At 46.7% G+C, this 25,604-nt stretch overlaps 1 protein-coding gene across 1 annotated transcript in view; it reads right to left on the bottom strand.

Annotated features, from left to right (window-relative positions):
- The window catches only part of KDM4C (lysine demethylase 4C), a 480,711-nt gene extending 457,848 nt beyond the window's left edge, over window positions 1-22,863 (bottom strand). The window contains exon 1 of the mRNA XM_075317453.1: window positions 22,710-22,863. The gene's annotated coding sequence lies outside the window, so the exon portion shown is untranslated. The remainder of the gene's footprint in view (window positions 1-22,709) is intronic.
- Between the last annotated feature and the right edge of the window lie 2,741 nt (window positions 22,864-25,604).

A 25,604-nucleotide genomic window follows, 5' to 3' on the forward strand; every position in this document is an offset into this window, starting at 1 on the left:
GACGTCACGGGCTCTCGCGATACTGCGTAGAACGCGGCGGGCATAGAAGTCAGTGACAGCGCTGACGTCAGCAGTGCAGGAGATCGTTACTGCAGGTAATGATCTCATCTAACCTCCTGACGGCAGTGCTCGGCATCCCCTGCAGTGACCTGGGCTGACCTATTGATGTTAGTTCAGGTCACTGCACGGCTCTCCCAGCCAATGGGGAACATTTTGTTCTTCATTGACTGGGAGTCTCATTGACTATGGTATGGATCGCCGTGCGACCACCTTATTGGATTACGCCAGACCCGGATTTGATTGTTCTTGTCAATAAATTGGTGAAAGAGGGAATGTCGGGAGTGTTTTTTCAAATAAAACTTTTTTTGTTGTCTATTTTTTATTTCTTACTGACTGGGTTGGTGATGTCGGGTATCTGATAGACGCGTGACATCACTAACCCCAGGGCTTGATGCCAGGTGACATTACACATCTGGCATCAACCCCATATATTACCCCATTTACCACCGCACTAGGGCAATGGGATGAGTTGGGGCAAAGCGCCAGGATTGGCACATCCAATGGATGCGCCACTTCTGGGGCAGCTGTAGCCTGCTATTTTTAGGCTGGGGAGTGTCCAATAATGGTGGACCTCCCTAGTCTGAGAATACCAGACCACAGCTGTCCGCTTTGCCTTGGCTGGTGATGCAATCTGGGGGGGGACCCCACATTTTTTGTTTTAAATTATTTATTTAATTTTAAATAACAGCGTGGGTTGCCCTCTGTTTTGGATTACCAGCCAAGGTGAAGCTGCCAGCTGTGGTCTGTAGACTGCAGCCGTCTACTTTACCCTAGCTGGCTACAAAAGATAGAAGGGACCTCACGTCGGTTTTTTTTTTTATTATTTATTTATTGGCTAAATACAAGGCTAAGCACCCTTTAGTGCCACATGAAAGGCACTAAAGGGTGCCAGCTTAGAATATGCGGGGGGGTAGGACATTATATTGGTCTCTCTCATCTATTATCTATCCCTCTATCTATCCCTTCATTCATTCATTCATCCATCCCTCTATTTATCCCTCTAGCTATCTAGCTGCTTCCGTTTTTTTGCAGTATGAAAAAAATAGGAAGGTACGCAGATGACACACGTACCATATACGGAACGGATGCCACACAGTTGCATCCGTGAAAAAACATGACCATTTTTTGCGGACCGCAAAAACGGGGCAGTCCTGTGAATGTAGCCTAATCAAGAGGCTTATGAGGGTGATGTATTTAATTACAAATAACTGTTTTTTCTTGGTGTATGTGTTTATTTACTGTCACTTACAGATTACTAATGGGGGGGGTGTCTCATAGACCATGACGATTAATATCTGGCTTAGAGGCAGCTGTGGGCTGTGATTAACTTATTAGCCTGATTACCACTGCCCCAGAGCAACCAGGAAGAGCCAGGTAAAGTGCTGGGATTGTCACATCTAATGGATGTGACAATCCTGAGCGGCTGCAGGCTGCTATTTTTAGGCACGGGGCGGCTCAATAAATAGGGGTCTCCCCAGCCTGACAATACCAGCCCCCAGCTTTTGTGGTTTATCATGCCGCATGCAGTTCCTCTTATTTGGATACACAGCCAAGATAAGCGCACGGCTGGGGGCTGCATACTGTAGCCATATGCTTTTTCTGTTCTTGGTGTCATATTATGGGAGAAAAACAACACAGTGAAAAATTTTATGCGTTTTATACCACAATAATGATACGCAGAATTGAATTGCTTTCCCGCTCATCGACCGTCTTGGCGCCCGTGATTGGTTGTAGGCAGATGCTGTCACATACGCTAAGGGTGCGTCTGACTGCAACCAATCACAGGATACAGGACAGCCGGAGCACGGGGAAAGCAGTGCATATGAATGAGGAGTAATTAGCGGCCCAGCAAGCAAAGGAGAAGCCACGGGAGCAGTGTACAGCTGCAACGGAGCCTCGGTCAGTATGAAGCGCTTTCTTCTTTTTTTTTTTTTTTACTTCACTATTAATTTTTAATTTCACAAGTGCCTGATCCTGATCACACATCCGGAATCCAGGTCCTGGTTCTGCCCAACAATAGTCTCTGATACTCTGAAAAGAGGGCAGTTTACCCCTACACTGACTGATAGAACAAGTTTTTTCAGTAGCTACTCTGAAAAGATGATGCAAAGTTTCATGAACCTCCATTTTCAACAACCCACAAAGTACAGTTTCATCAACACAGTAGGATAGCCCCGACACAACCCACCACATTTTATAATGGCTCACACACAGTATAATGCCCTTCACATAGACATCCAAATACTATAATGTCCCCCTCATACAGCCCAGCAAACTATATTTTGGCCCCTACACAGATCAAAACAGTATAATGGCTGCCCCACCTAATGATTAAAAAAATTACTCATCTCTCCCCATTCTCCCGCTGCTCCAATCTTCGCAGCAGGTGTCCTAAATGTTCAGCACTGGTCTGCAGATGGTGCGTTGAAGTGACATCATTGTGCCCTCTGCACTGAGACATCAAAGCTCATAAGCACAGGGAGAATAATGGAGGAGGGAGCCGTCAGATCATTGCTTTCAATTATATTGGCATTTATCGTTCAGTTGAACGTGCAATACAGGACGGAGGAGGGTCCAGTGCAGGCAACGTGGTCTGCCGCCATGAGCGGTACACAACTGATATATATATATATATATATATATATATATATATATAATCTTTCAATTTTAAAGAAATGAAGGGAATTTTGTTTACTTACCGTAAATTCCTTTTCTTCTAGCTCCAATTGGGAGACCCAGACAATTGGGTGTATAGGCTATGCCTCCGGAGGCAGCACAAAGTATTACACTTAAAAGTGTTAAGCCCCTCCCCTTCTGCCTATACACCCCCCGTGCTCCCACGGGCTCCTCAGTTTTGGTGCAAAAGCAAGAAGGAGGAAAAAGAATTATAAACTGGTTTAAAGTAACTTCAATCCGAAGGAATATCGGAGAACTGAAACCATTCAACATGAACAACATGTGTACACAAAAAAACAGGGGCGGGCGCTGGGTCTCCCAATTGGAGCTAGAAGAAAAGGAATTTACGGTAAGTAAACAAAATTCCCTTCTTCTTTGTCGCTCCATTGGGAGACCCAGACAATTGGGACGTCCAAAAGCAGTCCCTGGGTGGGTAAAATAATACCTCGTAAGAGAGCCGTAAAACGGCCTCTTCCTACAGGTGGGCAACCGCCGCCTGAAGGACTCGTCTACCTAGGCTGGCATCCGCCGAAGAATAGGTATGCACCTGATAGTGTTTCGTGAAAGTGTGCAGGCTCGACCAGGTAGCCGCCTGACACACCTGCTGAGCCGTAGCCTGGTGCCTCAAAGCCCAGGACGCGCCCACGGCTCTGGTAGAATGGGCCTTCAGCCCTGAGGGAACCGGAAGCCCAGCCGAACGGTAGGCTTCGAGAATTGGCTCCTTGATCCCCCGAGCCAAGGTTGATTTGGAAGCCTGTGACCCTTTACGCTGGCCAGCGACAAGGACAAAGAGTGCATCCGAGCGGCGCAGGGGCGCCGTACGAGAAATGTAGAGTCTGAGTGCTCTCACCAGATCTAACAAGTGCAAATCCTTTTCACATTGGTGAACTGGATGAGGACAAAAAGAAGGTAAGGAGATATCCTGATTGAGATGAAAGGGGGATACCACCTTAGGGAGAAATTCCGGAACCGGACGCAGAACCACCTTGTCCTGGTGAAAAACCAGGAAAGGGGCTTTGCATGACAGCGCTGCTAGCTCAGACACTCTCCGAAGTGAAGTGACTGCTACTAGAAAAACCACTTTCTGCGAAAGGCGTGAGAGAGAAATATCTCTCATTGGCTCGAATGGTGGTTTCTGAAGAACCAGCAGCACCCTGTTCAGATCCCAGGGTTCTAACGGCCGCTTGTAAGGAGGAACGATGTGACAAACCCCCTGCAGGAACGTGCGTACCTGTGGAAGTCTGGCTAGGCGCTTCTGGAAAAACACAGAGAGCGCTGAGACTTGTCCCTTAAGGGAGCCGAGCGACAAACCCTTTTCCAGTCCAGATTGAAGGAAGGACAGAAAAGTGGGCAAGGCAAAAGGCCAGGGAGAAAAACCCTGAGCAGAGCACCACGACAGGAAAATTTTCCACGTCCTGTGGTAGATCTTGGCGGACGTTGGTTTCCTAGCCTGTCTCATAGTGGCAATGACGTCTTGAGATAACCCTGAAGACGCTAGGATCCAGGACTCAATGGCCACACAGTCAGGTTGAGGGCCGCAGAATTCAGATGGAAAAACGGCCCTTGAGATAGCAAGTCTGGTCGGTCTGGTAGTGCCCACGGTTGGCCGACCGTGAGATGCCACAGATCCGGGTACCACGACCGCCTCGGCCAGTCTGGAGCGACGAGGATTACGCGGCGGCAGTCGGCCCTGATCTTGCGTAACACTCTGGGCAACAGTGCCAGCGGAGGAAACACATAAGGGAGCTGAAACTGCGACCAATCCTGAACTAAGGCGTCTGCCGCCAGAGCTCTGGGATCTTGAGACCGTGCCATGAACGTCGGTACCTTGTTGTTGTGCCGGGACGCCATGAGGTCGACGTCCGGCACCCCCCAGCGGCAACAGATCTCCTGAAACACGTCCGGGTGAAGGGACCATTCCCCTGCGTTTATGCCCTGGCGACTGAGATAATCTGCTTCCCAGTTTTCCACGCCTGGAATGTGAACTGCAGAGATGGTGGAGGCCGTGGCTTCCACCCACATCAAAATCCGCCGGACTTCCTGGAAGGCTTGCCGACTGCGTGTGCCGCCTTGGTGGTTGATGTATGCCACCGCTGTGGAATTGTCCGACTGAATTCTGATCTGCTTGCCTTCCAGCCACTGCTGGAACGCTTTCAGGGCAAGATACACTGCCCGTATTTCCAGAACATTGATCTGAAGCGAGGACTCTTGCTGGGTCCACGTACCCTGAGCCCTGTGGTGGAGAAAAACCGCTCCCCACCCTGACAGACTCGCGTCTGTCGTGACCACCTCCCAGGATGGGGGTAGGAAGGATTTCCCCTTCGATAATGAAGTGGGAAGAAGCCACCACCGAAGGGAAGCTTTGGTCGCCTGAGAGAGGGAGACGTTCCTGTCGAGGGACGTCGGCTTCCTGTCCCATTTGCGTAGGATGTCCCATTGAAGAGGACGCAGGTGAAACTGCGCGAAAGGAACTGCCTCCATTGCTGCCACCATCTTCCCCAGGAAGTGCATGAGGCGCCTCAAGGGGTGTGACTGGCCTTGAAGGAGAGATTGTACCCCTGTCTGTAGTGACCGCTGCTTGATCAGCGGAAGCTTCTCTATCGCTGAGAGGGTATGAAACTCCATGCCAAGGTATGTGAGCGATTGGACCGGTGTCAGATTTGACTTTGGAAAATTGATGATCCACCCGAAACTCTGGAGAGTCTCCAGGGTAGCGTCGAGGCTGTGTTGGCATGCCTCTTGAGAGGGTGCCTTGATCAGGAGATCGTCCAAGTAAGGGATCACCGAGTGACCCTGAGAGTGGAGGACCGCTACTACAGTAGCCATAACCTTGGTGAAAACCCATGGGGCTGTTGCCAGGCCGAACGGCAGTGCCACGAACTGAAGGTGTTCGTTTTCTATGGCGAAGCGCAAGAAGCGCTGGTGCTCTGGAGCAATCGGTACGTGGAGATAAGCATCTTTGATATCGATCGATGCAAGGAAATCTCCTTGGGACATTGAGGCGATGACGGAGCGGAGGGATTCCATCCGGAACCGCCTGGTCGTTACGTGTTTGTTGAGAAGTTTCAGGTCCAGGACAGGACGGAAAGACCCGTCCTTCTTTGGGACCACAAACAAGTTGGAGTAAAAACCGTGGCCCTGTTGCTGAAGAGGAACAGGGACCACCACTCCTTCTGCCTTCAGAGTGCCCAGCGCCTGCAGAAGAGCCTCGGCTCGCTCGGGAGGCGGGGATGACCTGAAGAATCGAGTCGGGGGACGAGAGGTGAACTCTATCTTGTAACCGTGAGACAGAATGTCTCTCACCCAACGGTCTTTTACCCGTGGCAGCCAGGCGTCGCAAAAGCGGGAGAGCCTGCCACCGACCGAAGATGCGGAGTGAGGAGGCCGAAAGTCATGAGGAAGCCGCTTTGGTAGCGGCACCTCCGGTGGCCTTTTTAGGACGTGACTTAGACCACCATGCGTCAGAGTTCCTTTGATCTTTCTGAGGCCTTTTGGACGAGAACTGGGACCTGCCCGCGCCCCGAAAGGACCGAAACCTCGACTGCCCCTTCCTCTGTTGGGGTATGTTCGGTTTGGGCTGGGGTAAGGATGTATCCTTTCCCTTGGATTGTTTGATGATTTCATCCAAACGCTCGCCAAACAATCGGTCGCCAGAAATTGGCAAACTGGTTAAGCGCTTTTTGGAAACAGAATCTGCCTTCCATTCCCGTAGCCACAAGGCCCTGCGGAGTACCACCGAATTGGCGGCTGCAACAGCCGTACGGCTCGAAGAGTCCAGGACAGCATTAATAGCGTAAGACGCAAATGCCGACGTCTGAGTGGTTATGGACGCCACCTGTGGCGCGGACGTGCGTGTGGCTGCGTCAATTTGCGCTTGACCTGCTGAGATAGCTTGTAGCGCCCATACGGCTGCGAACGCTGGGGCAAAAGAAGCGCCGATAGCTTCATAGATGGATTTCAACTCTGGAGATTGGAGGATCCACTTTGGGACACTGAGCCCAACTTTTGACCACGTCAGGGGGAAAAGGATAACGTGTATCCTTAAGGCGCTTAGAAAAACGCTTATCTGGACAAGCATGGTGATTCTGGACTGCCTCTCTGAAATCAGAGTGGTCCAGAAACATACTCGGTGTACGCTTGGGAAACCTGAAACGGAATTTCTCCTGCTGAGAAGCTGACTCCTCCACCGGAGGAGCTGAAGGAGAAATATCCAACATACGATTGATGGACGCAATAAGGTCGTTCACTATGGCGTCCCCGTCCGGAGTATCAAGATTGAGAGCGGCCTCAGGATCAGAATCCTGATCAGCTGTCTCCGCATCATCAACCAGAGATTCCCCCCTCTGAGACCCTGCACAATATGATGATGTCGAGGGAAAATCTAAGCGAGCTCGCTTAGTCGGTCTGGGGCTGGGGTCTGTGTCAGAACCCTCAGCCTGGGATCCATGAGATACCCCGGGAGGACATTGTTGGTCCAGCTGAGGTGGGCCAGGGAACAAAGATTAACCAGAGTCCCTGTGCTGAGATACCGGCCTGGACTGCAAGGCTTCTAGTATCTTAGCCATAGTCTCAGAGAGTTTTGCAAACTCCGTCCCCGTCACCTGAACAGTGTTAGCAGGTGGCTCCCCCTGGGCCCCTCTTAGCAGAGGCTCCGGCTGAGTAAGTGCCACAGGGGCCAAACAGTGCACACAATGAGGGTCAGTGGAACCTGCTGGTAGCGGGGTCGTACATGCGGCGCAGGCAACATAATAAGCCTGTGTTTTGGCACCCCTGCCTTTCATGGGCGCCATGCTATTATCTTCCCTGAGTAACACAATAGGGTATATAGCCAGAAATCAACTGTGCACCATACAGTGTAAAACATATATACCATAAACATATAATGTTACACTACTGCACAATGGGGCTAGCACCACAGGTGCTGCTTACCACCCGCCTAAAGCGGTTGTGAGGCCACCAGAGTCCCTGCCTGGGTCTCCCAGAATTTGTCCCCCTCTGCAGCGTCCGAGGAGCTGACAGGAATGGCTGCCGGCGTCCTGAGGAGAGGAGGGAGCCGTGGGCGTGACCCAGAAAGAGCGGGAACTGGTGCCCGCACTGTGCACAGTGAGAGGGGTGGAGTATGCAAAGCATGCTCCAGCCCTCAGTGCTGCTCGTTCTGTGCAGCGTCCCGCCCTTCCCCTGCCTGTCAGGGCTGTGGGCGGGAGGAAAGGAAACTAGGCCGCAAAAAGCCGGGGACTCTAGTAATAAACGCGGCCGCCGTAAAAGCGCGGCCGGCGTGAAAGTCCCCGGCGCACTACAAGTCCCAGCCGCGCCGCAGTGTTTCCATGGCCGCGGCGGTCAGTGCGGCAGTCCCTTTGCATAAACACACTCAGCAACGCTGAGTGTGTAATGGCACATATTAACCCGGTCAGCGCCGTGGTCCCCGGTGCACTAGCACACCCAGCAAAGCTGGAGTGTTGCTGTGCGCTGTCCCCACAGGGATACAGAGTACCTCCAAGTAGCAGGGCCATGTCCCTGAACGATACCCGGCTCCTATCCAGCAGGCTCCACAGGAGTTGTGGATGAAGCACGGTCTCAATGCCTGGAGACCGATAGGATCCCACTTCACCCAGAGCCCTGAGGGGGATGGGGAAGGAAAACAGCATGTGGGCTCCAGCCTCCGTACCCGCAATGGATACCTCAACCTTACAACACCACCGACAAGAGTGGGGTGAGAAGGGAGCATGCTGGGGGCTCTATATGGGCCCACTTTTCTTCCATCCGACATGGTCAGCAGCTGCTGCTGACCAATCTGTGGAGCTGTGCGTGCGTGTCTGTCCTCCTTCGCACAAAGCAAAAAACTGAGGAGCCCGTGGGAGCACTCGGGGGTGTATAGGCAGAAGGGGAGGGGCTTAACACTTTTAAGTGTAATACTTTGTGCGGCCTCCGGAGGCATAGCCTATACACCCAATTGTCTGGGTCTCCCAATGGAGCGACAAAGAAATATATATTTTATTTCTTTAAAATTGAAAGAGATATATATATATATATCTTTCAATTTTAAAGAAATAAAATATATATATTTCTTTAAAATTGAAAGATTATATATATATATATATTATATATATACACACACATAACTATATGACACAAAACACGCACACACACATGTATCATACATACATACATGGTGTATATATCTACTATAGAGTCACATTAGATGCTATATATAGGTCTTCCTTACACAGTATTCATTTATCTATAAGGGGTGAGGAACATGGAACAATTTTCTGTTACCATTGTTGATGGGATGTGAGCCGATTGCTGTGTCACAGATGAGAGAAGCTGGATCTCTGCTCTGTCACATGCTGAGAGGTCAGTGCTGGGCAGAATACTGACAGCCAATGAGTGTGCAGAGGGAGGGCAGGGGGCGTTTCTGGACACTGAGGCCGGGCAGGGGGCGTTTCTGGACAGTGAGGCCGGGCGGTGTCAGCTCTGACTGAGGTTTGGCAACCAAGAATACAGGAAGTTATCATGTTTGCGGGAGCTGAATGTAAACAAGGTGCTGCAGAGAATAAAGGGATAATTCAAGAGGAACAAAAGTTAGAAAACAAAAAATAACAATGGAGGGTTGTTTTATATGACAATACAGCACAGATTAGCTTATATATTTTTTTGGAGTGTATGTCGGATAACTCCTTTAACAAATGAGAGGACGTAGCTCTCATATCTGCGACCCCCTGTGTGCAGCCACTGATGGGCAAACCTAAAAGGATAGATCACTTAGGTTATAAATGGGGAGTGTCTGCTATGAGTGCACTAAGTCAGACTTCATATATGCGCAGTGTGACGTCAGTGTAGTGTCAGATAGGTAAAAGATTACAGCCCAAAGTCATGGCTATAACCGCTCTTTTGTGTGATTTAGGAAGCAGGCAAAAGGCCGTAGGGCACTATAGATTCAACACCATGTCTCTGTGGGCGGAATAGCTGCTAATGAGGCTAAATACATACCTTTTGGGCTAGACTAAACATTAAAAAGCTGATTTTATGATTATGCTGGGAACCTTTCCTAAACATTGTTGCTAGAGACTAGTATTTGATAAATGCAGAGATGGAATTCTGCTGCCAGGTTTGCTTTAATTATTGTGGAAACAGGAATTATATAATAGATTGATAAAGTGAATGATTGGCGAAAAAAAAAAAAAAAAAGAGAACACAGTTGGTGTCATGTCCCTGATTAGCAGACACAGCATAAATTGCAGTGATGGAATACTCCAGTGATTGCTTGGACCCAAAGTCTGTGGTGTAAAAATAAATGTAATTGGAAATGTATTTTGTAACTTGATTCTACACATATTCCCTATGTAGTTAGCCACAAGGGAGAGCAATACAATAACTGCATGCGAAGAATAGAGAGACAGTATTAACTGTCTATTCAGGGCTGTGGAGTCGGTAAGCCAAACCTTCGACTCCTGAATTTCCCTTGCACCGACTCAGACTCCTACATATATTGCTTATAGTTAGGTGAAAATTTTATTGAAGTACATGAACATGTGTATGTGAACATCAGACATTTAATAATTTTTATGATACAATAATCAAGATATTTGGATAGAACATAAAGTATGTTTATTGGAACACACACACACATGTATGTATGTATGTATGTATGTATGTATGTATGTATGTATGTATATATATATATATCTGTATATATTACATATTGTATTACATATTTACAATTTATTAGTTTTTTATGTTCTAAAGTTGTATTCCAATAAATATATTTTATGTTCTATCTAAATATCTTGATTATTGTATCATAAAAATGATTAAATGTCTGATGTTCACATTGTACTACGGTAAATTTTTCACTTAAATATAAGCATTATACTAAATGTTATTATTTAGTATGTTTTAGTTGAAAACTGTTTTTTGCCACTTACATAGTGTATTACATAGTGTTATATATAAGTGGCAAAAAACAGTTTTCAACAAAAACATACTAAATAACATTTGTGCAGTCTATGAATTTGTTGTAAGAAATAGAATTGCTTCCATCAGATCCTCCTTCGCAGATTAACTCAAATCTGACCTAATAATTTTAAGGCTGGAGAACAACCTCTCTACAGTAACTTGGGTTGGAGGCAAAGCCGTAACCACATGGGCAACATCTCTAACAATTTCCGGGTATAAAGCCTGCTTTACACACTTCAATAGATCTTTCAATCCGTCGTCGGGGTCAAGTTGTAAGTGACGCACATCCGGCATCGTTCGTGACGCATTTGCGTGTGACACCTACATGCGATCAAGATTGAACGAAAATACGGTGATCGCATACACGTCGTTTATTCCTCATACATTGGACGTTTTGTTGTATGAACCTAGTCAATTGAAACGTGTGACATCCCTCATACGATTTTGGTGTCTGAGGCTATGTGCGCAGGTGTGCGCTCTGCACCGCAGCTTAAAAAAGGTCTGCTTCAGAGCGCAGCTAAAAAGCTGCGTTCTGAAGCGCCTCACAATGTCTGTCATTCACTAATCTCTGTCAGTCCGTCACTATCTCTGTCCCTCTCTCTCTGTCCATGTCAGTCTTACCCTCTTACCCCCTCTCTCATACTCACCGATCCCCGGCGCTGCACTGCGTTCACACTGCTCCGGCGGCTTTTACTGTTTTGAAAAAGCCGGCCGCCCATTAAACAATCTCGTATTCCCTGCTTTCCCCGCCCACCGGCGCCTATGATTGGTTACAGTGAGACACGCCCCCACGCTGAGTGACAGGTGTCACACTGCACCCAATCACAGCAGCCGGTGGGCGTGTCTATACTGTGCAGTGAAATAAATAATTAAATAATTAAAAAAAAACGGCGTGCGGTCCCCCCCAATTTTAAAACCAGCCAGATAAAGCCATACGGCTGAAGGCTGGTATTCTCAGGATGGGGAGCTCCACGTTATGGGGAGCCCCCCAGCCTAACAATATCAGTCAGCAGCCGCCCAGAATTGCCGCATACATTAGATGCGACAGTTCTGGGACTGTACCCGGCTCTTCCCGATTTGCCCTGGTGCGTTGGCAAATCGGGGTAATAAGGAGTTATTGGCAGCCCATAGCTGCCAATAAGTCCTAGATTAATCATGTCAGGTGTCTATGAGACACCTTCCATGATTAATCTGTAAATTACAGTAAATAAACACACACACCCGAAAAAATCCTTTATTATAAATAAAAAATACAAACATATACCCTGGTTCACCACTTTAATCAGCCCCAAAAAGCCCTCCATGTCCGGCGTACTCCAGGATGCTCCAGCGTCGCATCCAGCGCTGCTGCATGGAGGTGACCGGAGCTGCAGCAGACACAGCCGCTCCGGTCACCTCCACACAGCAAATGAAGACAGCCGCGCGATCAGCTGAGCTGTCACTGAGGTTACCCGCTGTCACTGGATCCAGTGGTGGATGCAGCGGTGGCCGCGGGTAACCACAGTGACAGCTCAGCTGATCGCGCTACTCACCTCAGTTGCTGCGTGGAGGTGAGAGGAGCAGCTGTGTCTGCTGCAGCTCCGGTCACCTCCATGCAGCAGCGCTGGATGCGACGCTGGACCATCCTGGAGTACGCCGGACAAGGAGGGCTTTTTGGGGCTGATTAAAGTGGTTAACCAGGGTATATGTTTGTATTTTTTATTTATAATAAAGGATTTTTTCGGGTGTGTGTGTTTATTTACTGTAATTTACAGATTAATCATGGAAGGTGTCTCCTAGACGCCTGACATGATTAACCTAGGACTTATTGGCAGCTATGGGCTGCCAATAACTCCTTATTACCCCGATTTGCCAACGCACCAGGGCAAATCGGGAAGAGCCGGGTACAGTCCCAGAACTGTCGCATCTAATGTATGCGGCAATTCTGGGCGGCTGCTGACTTATATTGTTAGGCTGGGGGGCTCCCCATAACGTGGAACTCCCCATCCTGAGAATACCAGCCTTCAGCCGTATGGCTTTATCTGGCTGGTTTTAAAATTGGGGGGGACCGCACGCCGTTTTTTTTTAATTATTTAATTATTTATTTCACTGCACAGTATAGACACGCCCACCGGTTGCTGTGATTGGGTGCAGTGTGACACCTGTCACTCAGCGTGGGGGCGTGTCTCACTGTAACCAATCATAGGCGCCGGTGGGCGGGGAAAGCAGGGAATACGAGATTGTTTAATGGGCGGCCGGCTTTTTCAAAACAGTAAAAGCCGCCGGAGCAGTGTGAACGCCGTGCAGCGCCGGGGATCGGGATCGGCGAGTATGAGAGAGGGCTGCTCAATTCAGTCACTCAGGAGTTTAGCGGTCACCGGTGAGCCCTTCACTGGTGACCGCTAATCGGGAAGCGACACAGACAGAGCCGCAGCATGACCATGAAGTCGGGTGAGGTTCACCCGAGTTCATTCTGACAGTGCGGCTCTGTCTGTGTCTGCTGTCATCTGCCATTCAGCTCTGCTACATGGCTGTCTGTGTCTGCTGTCAGCGGCCATGTAGCAGAGCTGAATGGCAGATGACATAGTAAAAAGCCATCTCTACAAATTACACACGCTTGGCAAGTCAGTAAATAAAAAAAAAAAAAAAAAAAAAAAAAAAAAAAAAAAAGGTGCCCAATGCATACGTCACAGAACACATGATCAAAAGGATCGCACACAAAATTGATCAATTTAACATAGACTACTAACGCACGTGTGACAGCAAATGAACGACCTACGTGCAATCTCATTCAATCGCATATGCGACCTGGGCGTGTCACATCGCATATGAGATCGCACACCTAATTGTAAGGTGTAAAGCTGGCTTAAAGGAATTACCTCATGCACAGTCAGTTTTGATGAACGGTTGAATTTTTCTATTTCTTTGAGAGCAAGGGAAAAATTTTACTGAAATCTGGTCAATCTGCTGCTATAGGAGACGGGGTGAAATCTTTTTCCTTGTGGCAACACTTTGCTGCTCCATGTCATCCAAATACTTGTCAGAAGTATACAAGGCACTCCCAAGATGATTTGAAGAAAAATTTATTCATGTGCGTAACAAAAATGTTTTCGGTCCTATAGGGACCTTCCTCAGTAGCACATGTGTGAGGGAACACGCTGTGTGGGCTGTCAGACGCGGAATCCACCGCTGTAATGGGGGCTGCCCAATTACATTTGCTATTCTTGCTATCCAAATACTTGTCAACGTTAAACTCCTCATCTGATGAGGATGAAGATATGGCAGCAGTAGCACTGTCAGGCCCAAAGTCCTTTTGTGCCTGGCAGTCCTGTAGCTACTCATCCTAACTGCTACCTCACTCAAAGCTTCTTTTCCTTTAGTAAGCTGTTGATCATCAAGCTGTATACGATGATTTGGGTCCACATAAACAGCTGCCAGAAGAATTTATTTTCCAATAGCTGTGTCTCTCTCCGTTTCATTGAAACAGAAATGCCATCTGGGATTAAACCTCCTCTTTGGGACAGGCAGAATAGCAAGTTCTTCCACTCCCTTATGAAAATGCCAGGAGTTAAATCCTCAGCTTGTAATTTTTTAGTCATGGTAAATAGGTGATTAAGCAATTCCTTCAATTCAGCCACCTGTGTCTATTGACCTTCATTTAAGGTTACTTGAGGGTTCACCATATCTATAAAAAAATAATTTTAGTTCAAGCAATCGCTCAGTCATTAAACAAGTGCTGCCTCACCGAGTGGCTTGATCAACAATTGCCCCTTTCACAGTACGTCTCTTCAAGATGGAATCAATTTTAGGGGGTTCTGGTGGCAATAACCAGCTTCCTCACTTTTCCAATTAGATTTCCAGCATGTCTGCCCAGTTTCACACATCCGGCTTTTCGCCAGTTTGGCAGATGCGGCGCACGCCTGTACATTACATTACAGTAGAGTGGCAGCGCCGCAACGTCCGGGTCACATGACAGCATGTGACCAGCGTTTGTCGCGCTGCCACTGTACTGTATACACTGTACTGGAGTGCGCCGCATCCGCCAAACCGGCGAAAAGCCGGATGTGTGAAACCGGGGTCCCTCTTGCAGACTATCTCTTATTGCCAGCTGCAGCATGTGCACAACACAGCGCATGTGATGAATATTAAAGTGTTTTGAAGCAGCTTCAACAAGATCATCTAATCCTAAAGTATCATTTTGCTGTTCTTCTGTTGTAATATCTGTTTGTTCCTCAGTTACATGAACAGCGCTGTGGCTTCATCTCACACATACTGAATGCTACATTTTCTTCTAGCTGTTGTTCATTACTCTCATTCATCAGATTAATTGTACTTATCAAGTTTTAAGCATTGTCCTTTACAATAGTAAGAACCTGTTCTTTTTTGAGTTCATAATCTTGCAGAACGTTTTCCACTAAAGGTACCGTCACACTAAAGCCTGCTTTACACGTTGCAATTTTGCATACGATATCGTATGCGATTTGCAACGCCCCCATCGTATGTGCGGCACGTTCAATTTGTTGAACGTGCCACACATACGATTAACCCCCGTCACACATACTTACCTTCCATACGACCTCGCTGTGGGCGGCGAACGTCCACTTCCTGGAGTGAGTCACATCGACGTCACGCGGCAGCCGGCCAATAGAAGCGGAGGGGCGGAGCTGAGTGGGACTTAAACATCCCGCCCACCTCCTTCCTTCCGCATTGTGGGCCGGGAGCCGCAGGACGTAGGTAAGATCTGTTCATCGTTCCCAGGGTGTCACACACTGCAATGTGTGCTACCCCGGGTACGATGAACAATCTGACGTACAATTCATGAGGAATGTGCGACGTGCGTGCGATGAACGTTTTACCGTTCAATCGCAATCGCACGTAGCAGTTACACACTGCAATGTAACTTACAATGCCGGATGTGCGTCACTTACGACGTGACCCCGCCGACACATTGTAAGATATATTGCAGCGTGTAAAGCGGGCTTAAGCGACACTCCAGCGATCCCACCAGCAACCTGACCTGGCAGGGAGCGTCACTACACGGGTTGCTGGTGAGCTGTCACACAGGCAGATCTCACCAGCAACCAGTGACCAGCCCCCAGCCAGCAGTGACGCGTGGAAGCGATGCTGTGCTTGGTAACTAAGGTAAATATCGGGTAACCAACCCGATATTTACCTTGGTTACTAGCGCACACCGCTTAGCGCTGGCTCCCTGCACTCCTAGCCAGAGTACACATCGGTTTAATTACCCGATGTGTAGTCTGGCTATATGTGCAAGGAGCAGGGAGCCGGCACTGACAGCGTGAGAGCGGCGGACGCTGGTAACGAAGGTAAATATAGGGTAACCAAGGAAAGGGCTTCTTGGTTACCCGATATTTACATTTGTTACCAGCGTCAGCAAAAGCCGGCTCCCTGCTCCTTGCACATTCAGTTGTTGCTCTGTCACTGTCACACACAGCGATGTGTGCTTCACAGCGGGAGAGCAACGACCAAAAAAAATGGTCCAGGACATTCAGCAACAACCAACGACCTCACAGCAGGGGCCAGGTTGTTGCTGGATGTCACACACAGCGACATCACTAGCAACATCGCTGCTACGTCACAAAAGTCGTGCCTCGGCAGCGATGTTGCTAGCGATGTTGCTTAGTGAGACGGTACCTTAAGGCCTGGAGAAACTGGCTGATGTGATGAGCTTTACTATCTTTTACTGCCAGTGTCTTGCTAACAATTTCTTTCTTGTCACAAACATATCGAACATTGATGGCAAAATAGTTCAGTGAAATGCAGTGATTCTGGCATCCCAGCAAAGGGAATGGGTGAAAATATAGGACATTCAGACACAGCGTTTTGTGAGGATCCTCACAAAGAATGAGCATGTCAGTTTGTGTGGCCTTTTTCTAATCTGCTTTTGCTATTGAAAACATTATCTAGGAGCTCAAAAACATTTCAGGTGATGCGGTTCTTTAAAAAGCTGATCTGCTTTTGCAGCTGACAAACATATCCTCAAAAAACGCAGCAAAAACGCTGTGTGAATGCAGCCTTAGATCAGGAATAGAACAGACATTTATAGGACATTTCATAAGTTTCCCAAATTCCTATGAAAAAATTTTCATCACACTCTGCATTGCACTACTGTCCCCAATCTATTATATATTTTAGGAGTCGGAGTCGGTGCATTTTATACCGACTCCGACTCCACAGCCCTGGTCTATATTCTATGTAATGTCTAAGATTACATGAAGTGACAGCATAATCCGCGCACCACTACAGCCACCAAAAGGGCCGCGCACCACTACAGCCACGCACCACTACAGCCACCAAAAGGGCCACGCACACCACCACAGCCACCAAAAGGGCCACGCACACCACCACAGCCACCAAAGATCAACAGTTAAGGCCCCGTTACACGCACCGACGTATCTAACGATATATCGCCGGGGTCACGGATTCCGTGACGCACATCCGGCATCGTTAGAGACATCGTTGCGTGTGACACCAACGAGCAGCCGTTAACGATGGAAAATACTCACCAAATCGTCCATCGTTGACACATTGTTAATTTTCAAAAAAATCGTTGATTGTTGAGGACGCAGGTTGTTCGTCGTTCCCGAGGCAGCACACATCGCTACGTGTGACACCACGGGAACGACGAACTACAGCTTACCTGCGGCCGCTGGCAATGAAGGAAGGAAGGAAGGAAGGAAGGAAGGAAGGAGGTGGGCGGGATGTTACGGCCGCTCATCTCCGCCCCTCCGCTTCTATTGGGCGGCTGCTTAGTGACGCCGCACGAACCACCCCCTTAGAAAGGAGGCTGTTCGCCGGCAACAGTGACGTCGCTAGGCAGGTAAGTATGTGTGACGGGGACTAATGATGTTGTGCGCCACGGGCAGCAATTTGCCTGTGACGCACAAACGATGGGGGCGGGTGCTTTCACCAGCGATATAGCTGCGTGTAAAGCCCCCTTTAGTTCTAAAAGTTGTTTGGAACAACCTCCCCTGCCGACTTCCTTCAAAAACTGTGTGCAACTGTACGTAGAAGAATCAATACTTTGATGCTTTTCTGAAAGCAAAAGGCAGTCACACCAAATGTGATTTCAATTAAACTTCTTTTTTATTCATTCACTTTACATTTTACTAACTCATAAAAATAAAACGATTAACACGACTATTTCTTAAAGCATTCTTACTTTTGCACCATTTTTTCCGCATCTGCTACAAACTTTTCCATAGCACTGTCAGTATATACAGTCCTGAACATTGAAATTGCAACATCAAGAAAAGTATGAAAAGCATAGTATCAATACATGTGTTAATATGCAAACGAAACAGTAACGGAAACAGCATTTTCAAAGAATTTTGCTTTTCAGGATCAAGTATGAACGTAATACACAGAAATATATGCACTTACACACTTTGCCATGCTATCTATGAGGTCAATAAAGGGAATCTATCACTAGATTTTTGCTATTGTGAAAGCGGCATGATGTCAGGGCTGAGACAATATTCCAGCAATCTGTCACTTACTGGACTGGTTAGTGTACTTTTGATAAAGACACTGTTTTACCAGCAGAAGATGATGATCATTAGAGAATTAGTAAACCTACTGTGAGGTAATAAAGCATATTCATGAGCTCTGTATAACCCCACTCCCACCAATTGGCAGATTTCTAAGTACCCTGTGCCAAGGCAGAAAGCTGCCAATCAATGGTGTGGGTTACATAAAGCTTAATACTCAGATTTGCAGCAAAAAAAACAAAACAAACAGATTATTATCAAAATTACAGCAAGCAGCTCAGTAAATGGATACATAGCTATAATCAGGCTCTCAGCCCCTACATCATGCTGCTCACAGATTACATAGGAAAAACCTGCTTACAGATTCCCTTTAAATGGTTGTCTGAGCAATGTTCTGCAGTGTTGAGTGCACTTGGGCATAAAAAATCATCAAGATCCGCTACTCTTAGCTCGCTTTCCAATTGCCAACCAATATTTCAGATCTTTTCGATGGGAGAACAATCCAGAGACACTGCTGGTCATGGTAGCACTTTAAGTGCACCCAGGCAGCTCATAGTAGCACAAGCAACCAGTGGTCTGTTACTGTTGTTTTAATTAAGGTTCCTTCAAAAAAAAAAAAAAAATCTTTAATTTTATATAGAGCTAACATATTTCGCAGCGCTTTACATACATCAGGAACACTGTCCCCATAGGGGCTCACAATCTAAATTCCCTATCTGTATGTCTTTCGAGTGTGGGAAGAAACCTGAGAACCCGGAGGAATCCCACGCAAACACGGGGAGAACATACAAACTCCTTGCAGATGTTGTCCTTGGTGGGATTTGAACCCAGGACCCCAGCGCTGCAAGACTGCAGTGCTAACCACTGAGCCACCGTTCCTTGGACACTGTGAAGAAATAGTCATATGTGGTATGATAATTTCTCTAAAATGTCACAGGAGCAGTTTTTAAACCTGACAATGCCATGTGAAAGTGGCCTGAAGGCCTCCATACACATTGTATATCTTTCGGCAAATTGATAGTACATCAACTCACATCAACGATGCAGCCAATTACTAATCTCATCAGCTCTGAAAATGTAGATGGCACAAGCCCCTGAGCTTTGCGATTGACTGCAATGGTGATATGCGCAGAAAACGTGATAGCACCACTGCAGCCAAAGCACCAAGTCTGAAGCCACAGCAGAGAACCGGTAATGGAGAGAAGGAGGGCAAGTAATATCCATCTTGGTTCTGTTTCATTACAGGAACCATTTGGGATTCACCTTGGTAAAAGTAGAAAACCCCTGTAATTGGAGAATGCTCATGGTAAAATGGGGAAGGAAAGCAATCATATATATATATATCGGGGAATAATCCAAATCTAATTTCAATAAATAATAATCCAATTCAATAAATAATAATCCAAATCTAATTTCAATAAATAATAATCCAATTTAATAAATAATAATCCAAATCTAATTTCAATAAATAATAATCCAATTTAATAAATAATAATCCAAATCTAATTTCAATAAATAATAATCCACTTCAATAAATAATAATCCAAATCTAATTTCAATAAATAAAAAAAAAATCTACATTAAATTTCTCTCTCTTTTCATCACATATAATATATTCAACACAGGAAAAGCTATATACAAGAAATAAAAACTATTAACAAAAATAGCCAAATTGCTGCTTTGTAATCAACCTGCCATGAAAAAAAGACAGTATAGATACAAAACTAAAGTTCAGCTGCAAAAAACAAGCCTTCTTCGCTCCATCGTTGTAAAAATAAACAACTATGACTATCAGAATACGGCAACCCAAAACAATTGCTTTTTATTTTCTAAATAAAACAAAACAAAAAAAACAAACAAAACAGTAAAATGTAAAAATAGTTATATAGTTAACTTTACTGTACAGGAAATATTAGTAAAGGGAACCTGCCGTAAGATTTGTGGTGTCCAAACCACAGGCATTATTCAGAATCCAGCTCCGTCATATAAGCCATGTATGAATTACTCTGAAACGTGTGGCGTCTCAAAGAAAACATACCTGACAGGAAACATGGCTAACTAGTCCAAGGGGCAGGTCCTGGCAAATTCTACATGCCACCTTTGGCATATGTATATAGGGACAGACCTATGCAAGTAGGGAAGGGAAATGGGGGGGGGGAATTGTCACAGTCTCCTGGACTAGTCCCCCAAGTCATATGGTCTCCGGCTGGCATTTATGAGTGTCTGAAATCACAAAGAAAGCTTTAAAGGTCTTAAAGAAAACAAAAAAATAAAAATATTATACATTAAGTATATTTTTTTTTATTTGCAAGGAGACATGACGTGGCAGTCTACGCGATTCTAACGTACTGTACATATAAAACCGAGCGGTGAAAAGCCCCATAAGGTATATCCAGCTTCACCTCAGTGACTGACCTCATACTGGGTGACGGATCAGTGACATAGCATAGGTATAAAGACAGCAAGACATTAAATGACAGTCACGAGACATCAGAAGGGGACGGTTCCCAACAGCAACTTTACTTTCTATTCTAAGCACAATTCAGCGAACAGTTGTAAATCACAATAGTCCTGGAATCTGCCTGTCACATCCATGTGAGCGCTGCCATGCCTGGTGACAGCTGTTCTATACAAGTGTCATAAAAAGTGCAACAATGAAGCACTTCTGATGAAATACAACACTGGTGGAGATGTGTGTGTGCTGCAAATGACAGACACAAGAAGAAAGATGATGGTGACCGGTCACTATGTATGCCTCTTTACAGATCATCTATCCACGACTGTCCTTTAGCACTGTACTCATTACAGCTACAACTGATAACCATGACAAAACGATTGTGATCGGTTACTGTGTATGCCTCTCCACAGATCATCTATACATTACTGTTCCATAGCACTGTACTTATTACAGGTACAGCTGATCACCATGACAAGACGATTGTGATCGGTTACTGTGTATGCCTCTCCACAGATCATCTATACATTACTGTTCCATAGCACTGTACTTATTACAGGTACAGCTGATCACCATGACAAAACGATTGTGATCGGTTACTGTATATGCCTCTCCACAGATCATCTATACATTACTGTTCCATAGCACTGTACTTATTACAGGTACAGCTGATCACCATGACAAGACGATTGTGATCGGTTACTGTGTATGCCTCTCCACAGATCATCTATACATTACTGTTCCATAGCACTGTACTCATTACAGGTACAGCTGATCACCATGACAAGACGATTGTGATCGGTTACTGTGTATGCCTCTCCACAGATCATCTATACATTACTGTTCCATAGCACTGTACTTATTACAGGTACAGCTGATCACCATGACAAGACGATTGTGATCGGTTACTGTGTATGCCTCTCCACAGATCATCTATACATTACTGTTCCATAGCACTGTACTTATTACAGGTACAGCTGATCACCATGACAAGACGATTGTGATCGGTTACTGTGTATGCCTCTCCACAGATCATCTATACATTACTGTTCCATAGCACTGTACTTATTACAGGTACAGCTGATCACCATGACAAGACGATTGTGATCGGTTACTGTGTATGCCTCTCCACAGATCATCTATACATTACTGTTCCATAGCACTGTACTTATTACAGGTACAGCTGATCACCATGACAAGACGATTGTGATCGGTTACTGTGTATGCCTCTCCACAGATCATCTATACATTACTGTTCCATAGCACTGTACTTATTACAGGTACAGCTGATCACCATGACAAGACGATTGTGATCGGTTACTGTATATGCCTCTCCACAGATCATCTATACATTACTGTTCCATAGCACTGTACTCATTACAGGTACAGCTGATCACCTTAAGACGATGGTGATCGGTCACTGTCTCTCGACAGATCATCTATACACTACTGTCCTATACCACTGTACTCATTACAGCTACAGCTGATAAACATTAGAGGACAATGGTGATCGGTCACTGTGTAGGTCTTTCCATGATTGACCTATCCATGACTGTCCTATAGCACTGTACTCATTACAGCTGATAAACATTAGAGGACGATGGTGATCGGTGACTGTATGTCTCTAGCACTGCACTCATTACAGCTACAGCTGATCACCATGAGAAGATCGTGATCGTTCCTGTGTGGACTTTCTGACAATAGTGCCCCACTGGTGACAGATCCAGGACTACCCTGCAGTGCTGCACTTCGGTGACACTACTGATCCTCACAGGCTGTTTACATCGGAACGCATTTCACAGAACTGAGGTAAAACTTCGCTTCCTGCCCACACCAAACATGGCTGCAGCAGCGCTGCTGAGCCTCCCATGCCATTATGTGGAGGTAGTAAATAAACACACAAGCCGCAGCAGAGGGCCCGGAGAGCTGCCCCGCTCGGCCTGCGTCTCTCATACACAAGACATATATGAAGGCGCTGTCCACCCCGGGGCTGCGGCTCACACAGAGCACACGCCTGGGCCCCGGGGCTGCCCTCACCGTCCGTGCACACTCCGGCAGTGACACTCACATACCCGAGCCTCCTGTCCGTCACGTCGCCTCTCCAGGCTGGTGTCAGCGTCACACACCGCAACAAGTCAGTCGCGTCGCAGCTCCGTGCTTCTACGGCTGTCTCGGGCTGAGGTTGATGACGTCGTGAGCGTGACGTCAAGAGGTGCCGGATTACAGGGGGTTAACTTTGTAATGGAGGCGGCGCTGCAAACAACGCGCGTGCTCCCGAAGCGCGCTCCCGTTCCCGAGGCGCGCTCACGGTCCCTCAGCTGTTGAACTGGAACTGCTGGCTGAATAGTTGAGGGCGGGAGCTCTGTGCTATGGTTTTACCTCAGTGCTGTTAGATACACTCGTGTTTACTGTGGTTGTGGCTGGAAAGAGCGTGCTGGAAACTTTTATCCTGGCTGGCAAAATGGCAGTCTCAGGTGACAGACCCTATGCATCCATATGAGCACAGAGGACATTGTGTGAAGGTGTGAGAGAAATATAGTGGAGGGGAAATCTCAGCACAGAGGCCATGAGGCGGCAATGCTGCACATAGGTTTATACTGCGAGGATACTAAACCGTCCAACGTTTCCACCATTTACTGCTCTTTATCAAGGATGTCTGATATATGTGACGCCCCAGGGCTGTGGGGTACTCGGTCCCGGGCACATGGTACGCAGTGGTGGGGGAACAGTCGTAGTCGCGGCCGATGCCCGGTTTCGTGACCCTGGGGTTGGTCTGAATAAAAAGGGTTAAAAATAAAAGGAAAAGGGAGAAATAAAAATAAAGAGTTTTTCGACTACGCCACTTGCGGTGTGCGGCCAGGTTATGGGAGCAGCCGCTGCAGGGTCCTGCTGGGGCTGGTGGAGTAATACAGCTTAGGTGTTTTGGGTCCTCCGAAAGCAGGGCTGGACCCCAGCAATGGATGATAGGGATTGTAGTGGGGAACCGTCTGTAAGGCTGCTTTCACACATCCGTTTTTCACCGTCAGGTACAATCCGGTAAAAAATGGAAAGAACGCATCCGGCGTGTGTTGCCGCCGGATCCGTTCTTTCCACCCATAGACTTGTATTAGCGCTGGATTGCACCGCCTGGCATTGCGTTGCATCCGGCTTTCGCCAGATTTGGCGTAATTAACTGATCCGGCGACCATATGGAACGCTGCTTGTAGCGTTTTTTATCTCCAGCGAAAAACCGCATCGCGCTGGATTTGGATTTACAATGAAAGCCTATGGACGCTGGATCCGGGCTAATGCGTCAAAAAACGTATCTGACCACCGCATCCGTTTTTTTATCTGAGCATGCTCCAATTTGCAAGATTTTGATAACATATATAAAGCCCTTCACTCCTCAATGTCCACACTGCCTGCCTGTCCAGAGGTCCTGCCGTCCTGTCCAGAGGTCCTGCCGTCCTACAGGTCTTACTTGCTGTCCAGAAGTCCTGCCGTCCTGTCCAGAGGTCCTGCCGTCCTGTCCAGAGGTCTTGCCATCCTACAGGTCTTGCCGTCCTACAGGTCTTCCTTGCTGTCCAAAGGTCCTGTCCTGAGGTCCTGCCATCCTGTCCAGAGCTCCTGCTGTCCTACTTACAGGTCTTGCTTGCTTACAGGTCCTGTCCAGAGGTCCTGCTTGATTACAGGTCCTGTCCAGAGGTCCTGTCTGAATAGGCAAGTATTTTTTAGTTTCCATAATGTAATTTTATTTTAAAAAAAATGTGAATAAAAAAAAAATATATTGAAATTTTATCAAAACTTTGCATCTGTTGAGTGATTTCACCAAGGTAACTTTATATTTTTGGGTTATGTAAAACAGGGAAGCACCTGTGGTACTTTAAGGTGTTATTTTTTAAAAAAAAATATTTTGTACAATTTTTTTTTTTTTTTAAATTTTACTGGGGTTTTGAAAACATTACATCTATGGTAAATATATAATAAAGTGGGGTTTTAGGGGTTTAAAGTGGGAAGGAGGGTATTTAGTGTGCCATGGTGTTTAGGAAAGGTACAATCATGTTTATTCCTTGCTGCAAGTTGCCCTGAAAACAGCAATAAGAAAATATGTCTACTTCTGGGAGCCCTCCCTCAAGTTCCCAGCGCAATGAGGTATTTTTTTTTTTTGTGGTAACATTTTTTTTAAAACCAAAAATAATGCATTCATTATTTTTTTAACAGGAAGCTGAAGCATCAGAGGTGCTTCCAGAAGGAGATGAACAGGGTGGAGAAATACCCAGAGCGGGCGCTCAGAGTGTAAGTTTCTTTTTATATGAATCGTTCATCACAACACACCCAACACCTCAAAGCACATTTTTTTTTCTTTTTTTCAAAGGCTTCCGGTTCTAGGGCTTAAGGTAGAGGTCCTCCAAGCATGTCCCAGGGTCGTCGGCGTGAGTGTGGTAGCGGTCAGCGGACAGTAAGTTTTTCTTTTTTTTTGGCTGTAACTTTCTACTTCATGTTGATTTAAGTGTAATTTTGTTTTTTTTCTTTTGCAACAGGCTTCACAGCGTGCTCCCGAATCTGACGGTGAGGAGGCTGGATGTATATACATCGACCTCCTCATCGATGAAGTCAGAGAGCGGGAGCCTCTGTGGAACATAGGGGACAGGCGCCACGCATATTCCATTGTTACCCGTCGGCTCTGGGACAAAGTATGCCGCGCAGTGGTAGAAGGTTGGGAGGACCTTAATCCTCGGGCCCAGAATCAAGCGCGTAAGTATTCACAGTTCAGTAGGTTATGTTGCAGGATTTAATATGTTGTATACTAACCAATTTGTGATTTCACCTTCCAGGTGACAAACTTCAGAAGCTGTGGCAGTCAATCAGGGGTCGCTTCAAGAAGGAGTTTAAGGCCGGGGCCACACGGGGGACTAATGCGATCCTCGCATGACCCTTGGCTCACTCTTTCAGCACAGTGGGAGCTGAGTGTCACTGCGACTGAGGTC

Source organism: Anomaloglossus baeobatrachus, chromosome 1 (genome assembly GCF_048569485.1).
Source record: "Anomaloglossus baeobatrachus isolate aAnoBae1 chromosome 1, aAnoBae1.hap1, whole genome shotgun sequence".
Lineage (NCBI taxonomy): Eukaryota > Metazoa > Chordata > Amphibia > Anura > Aromobatidae > Anomaloglossus > Anomaloglossus baeobatrachus.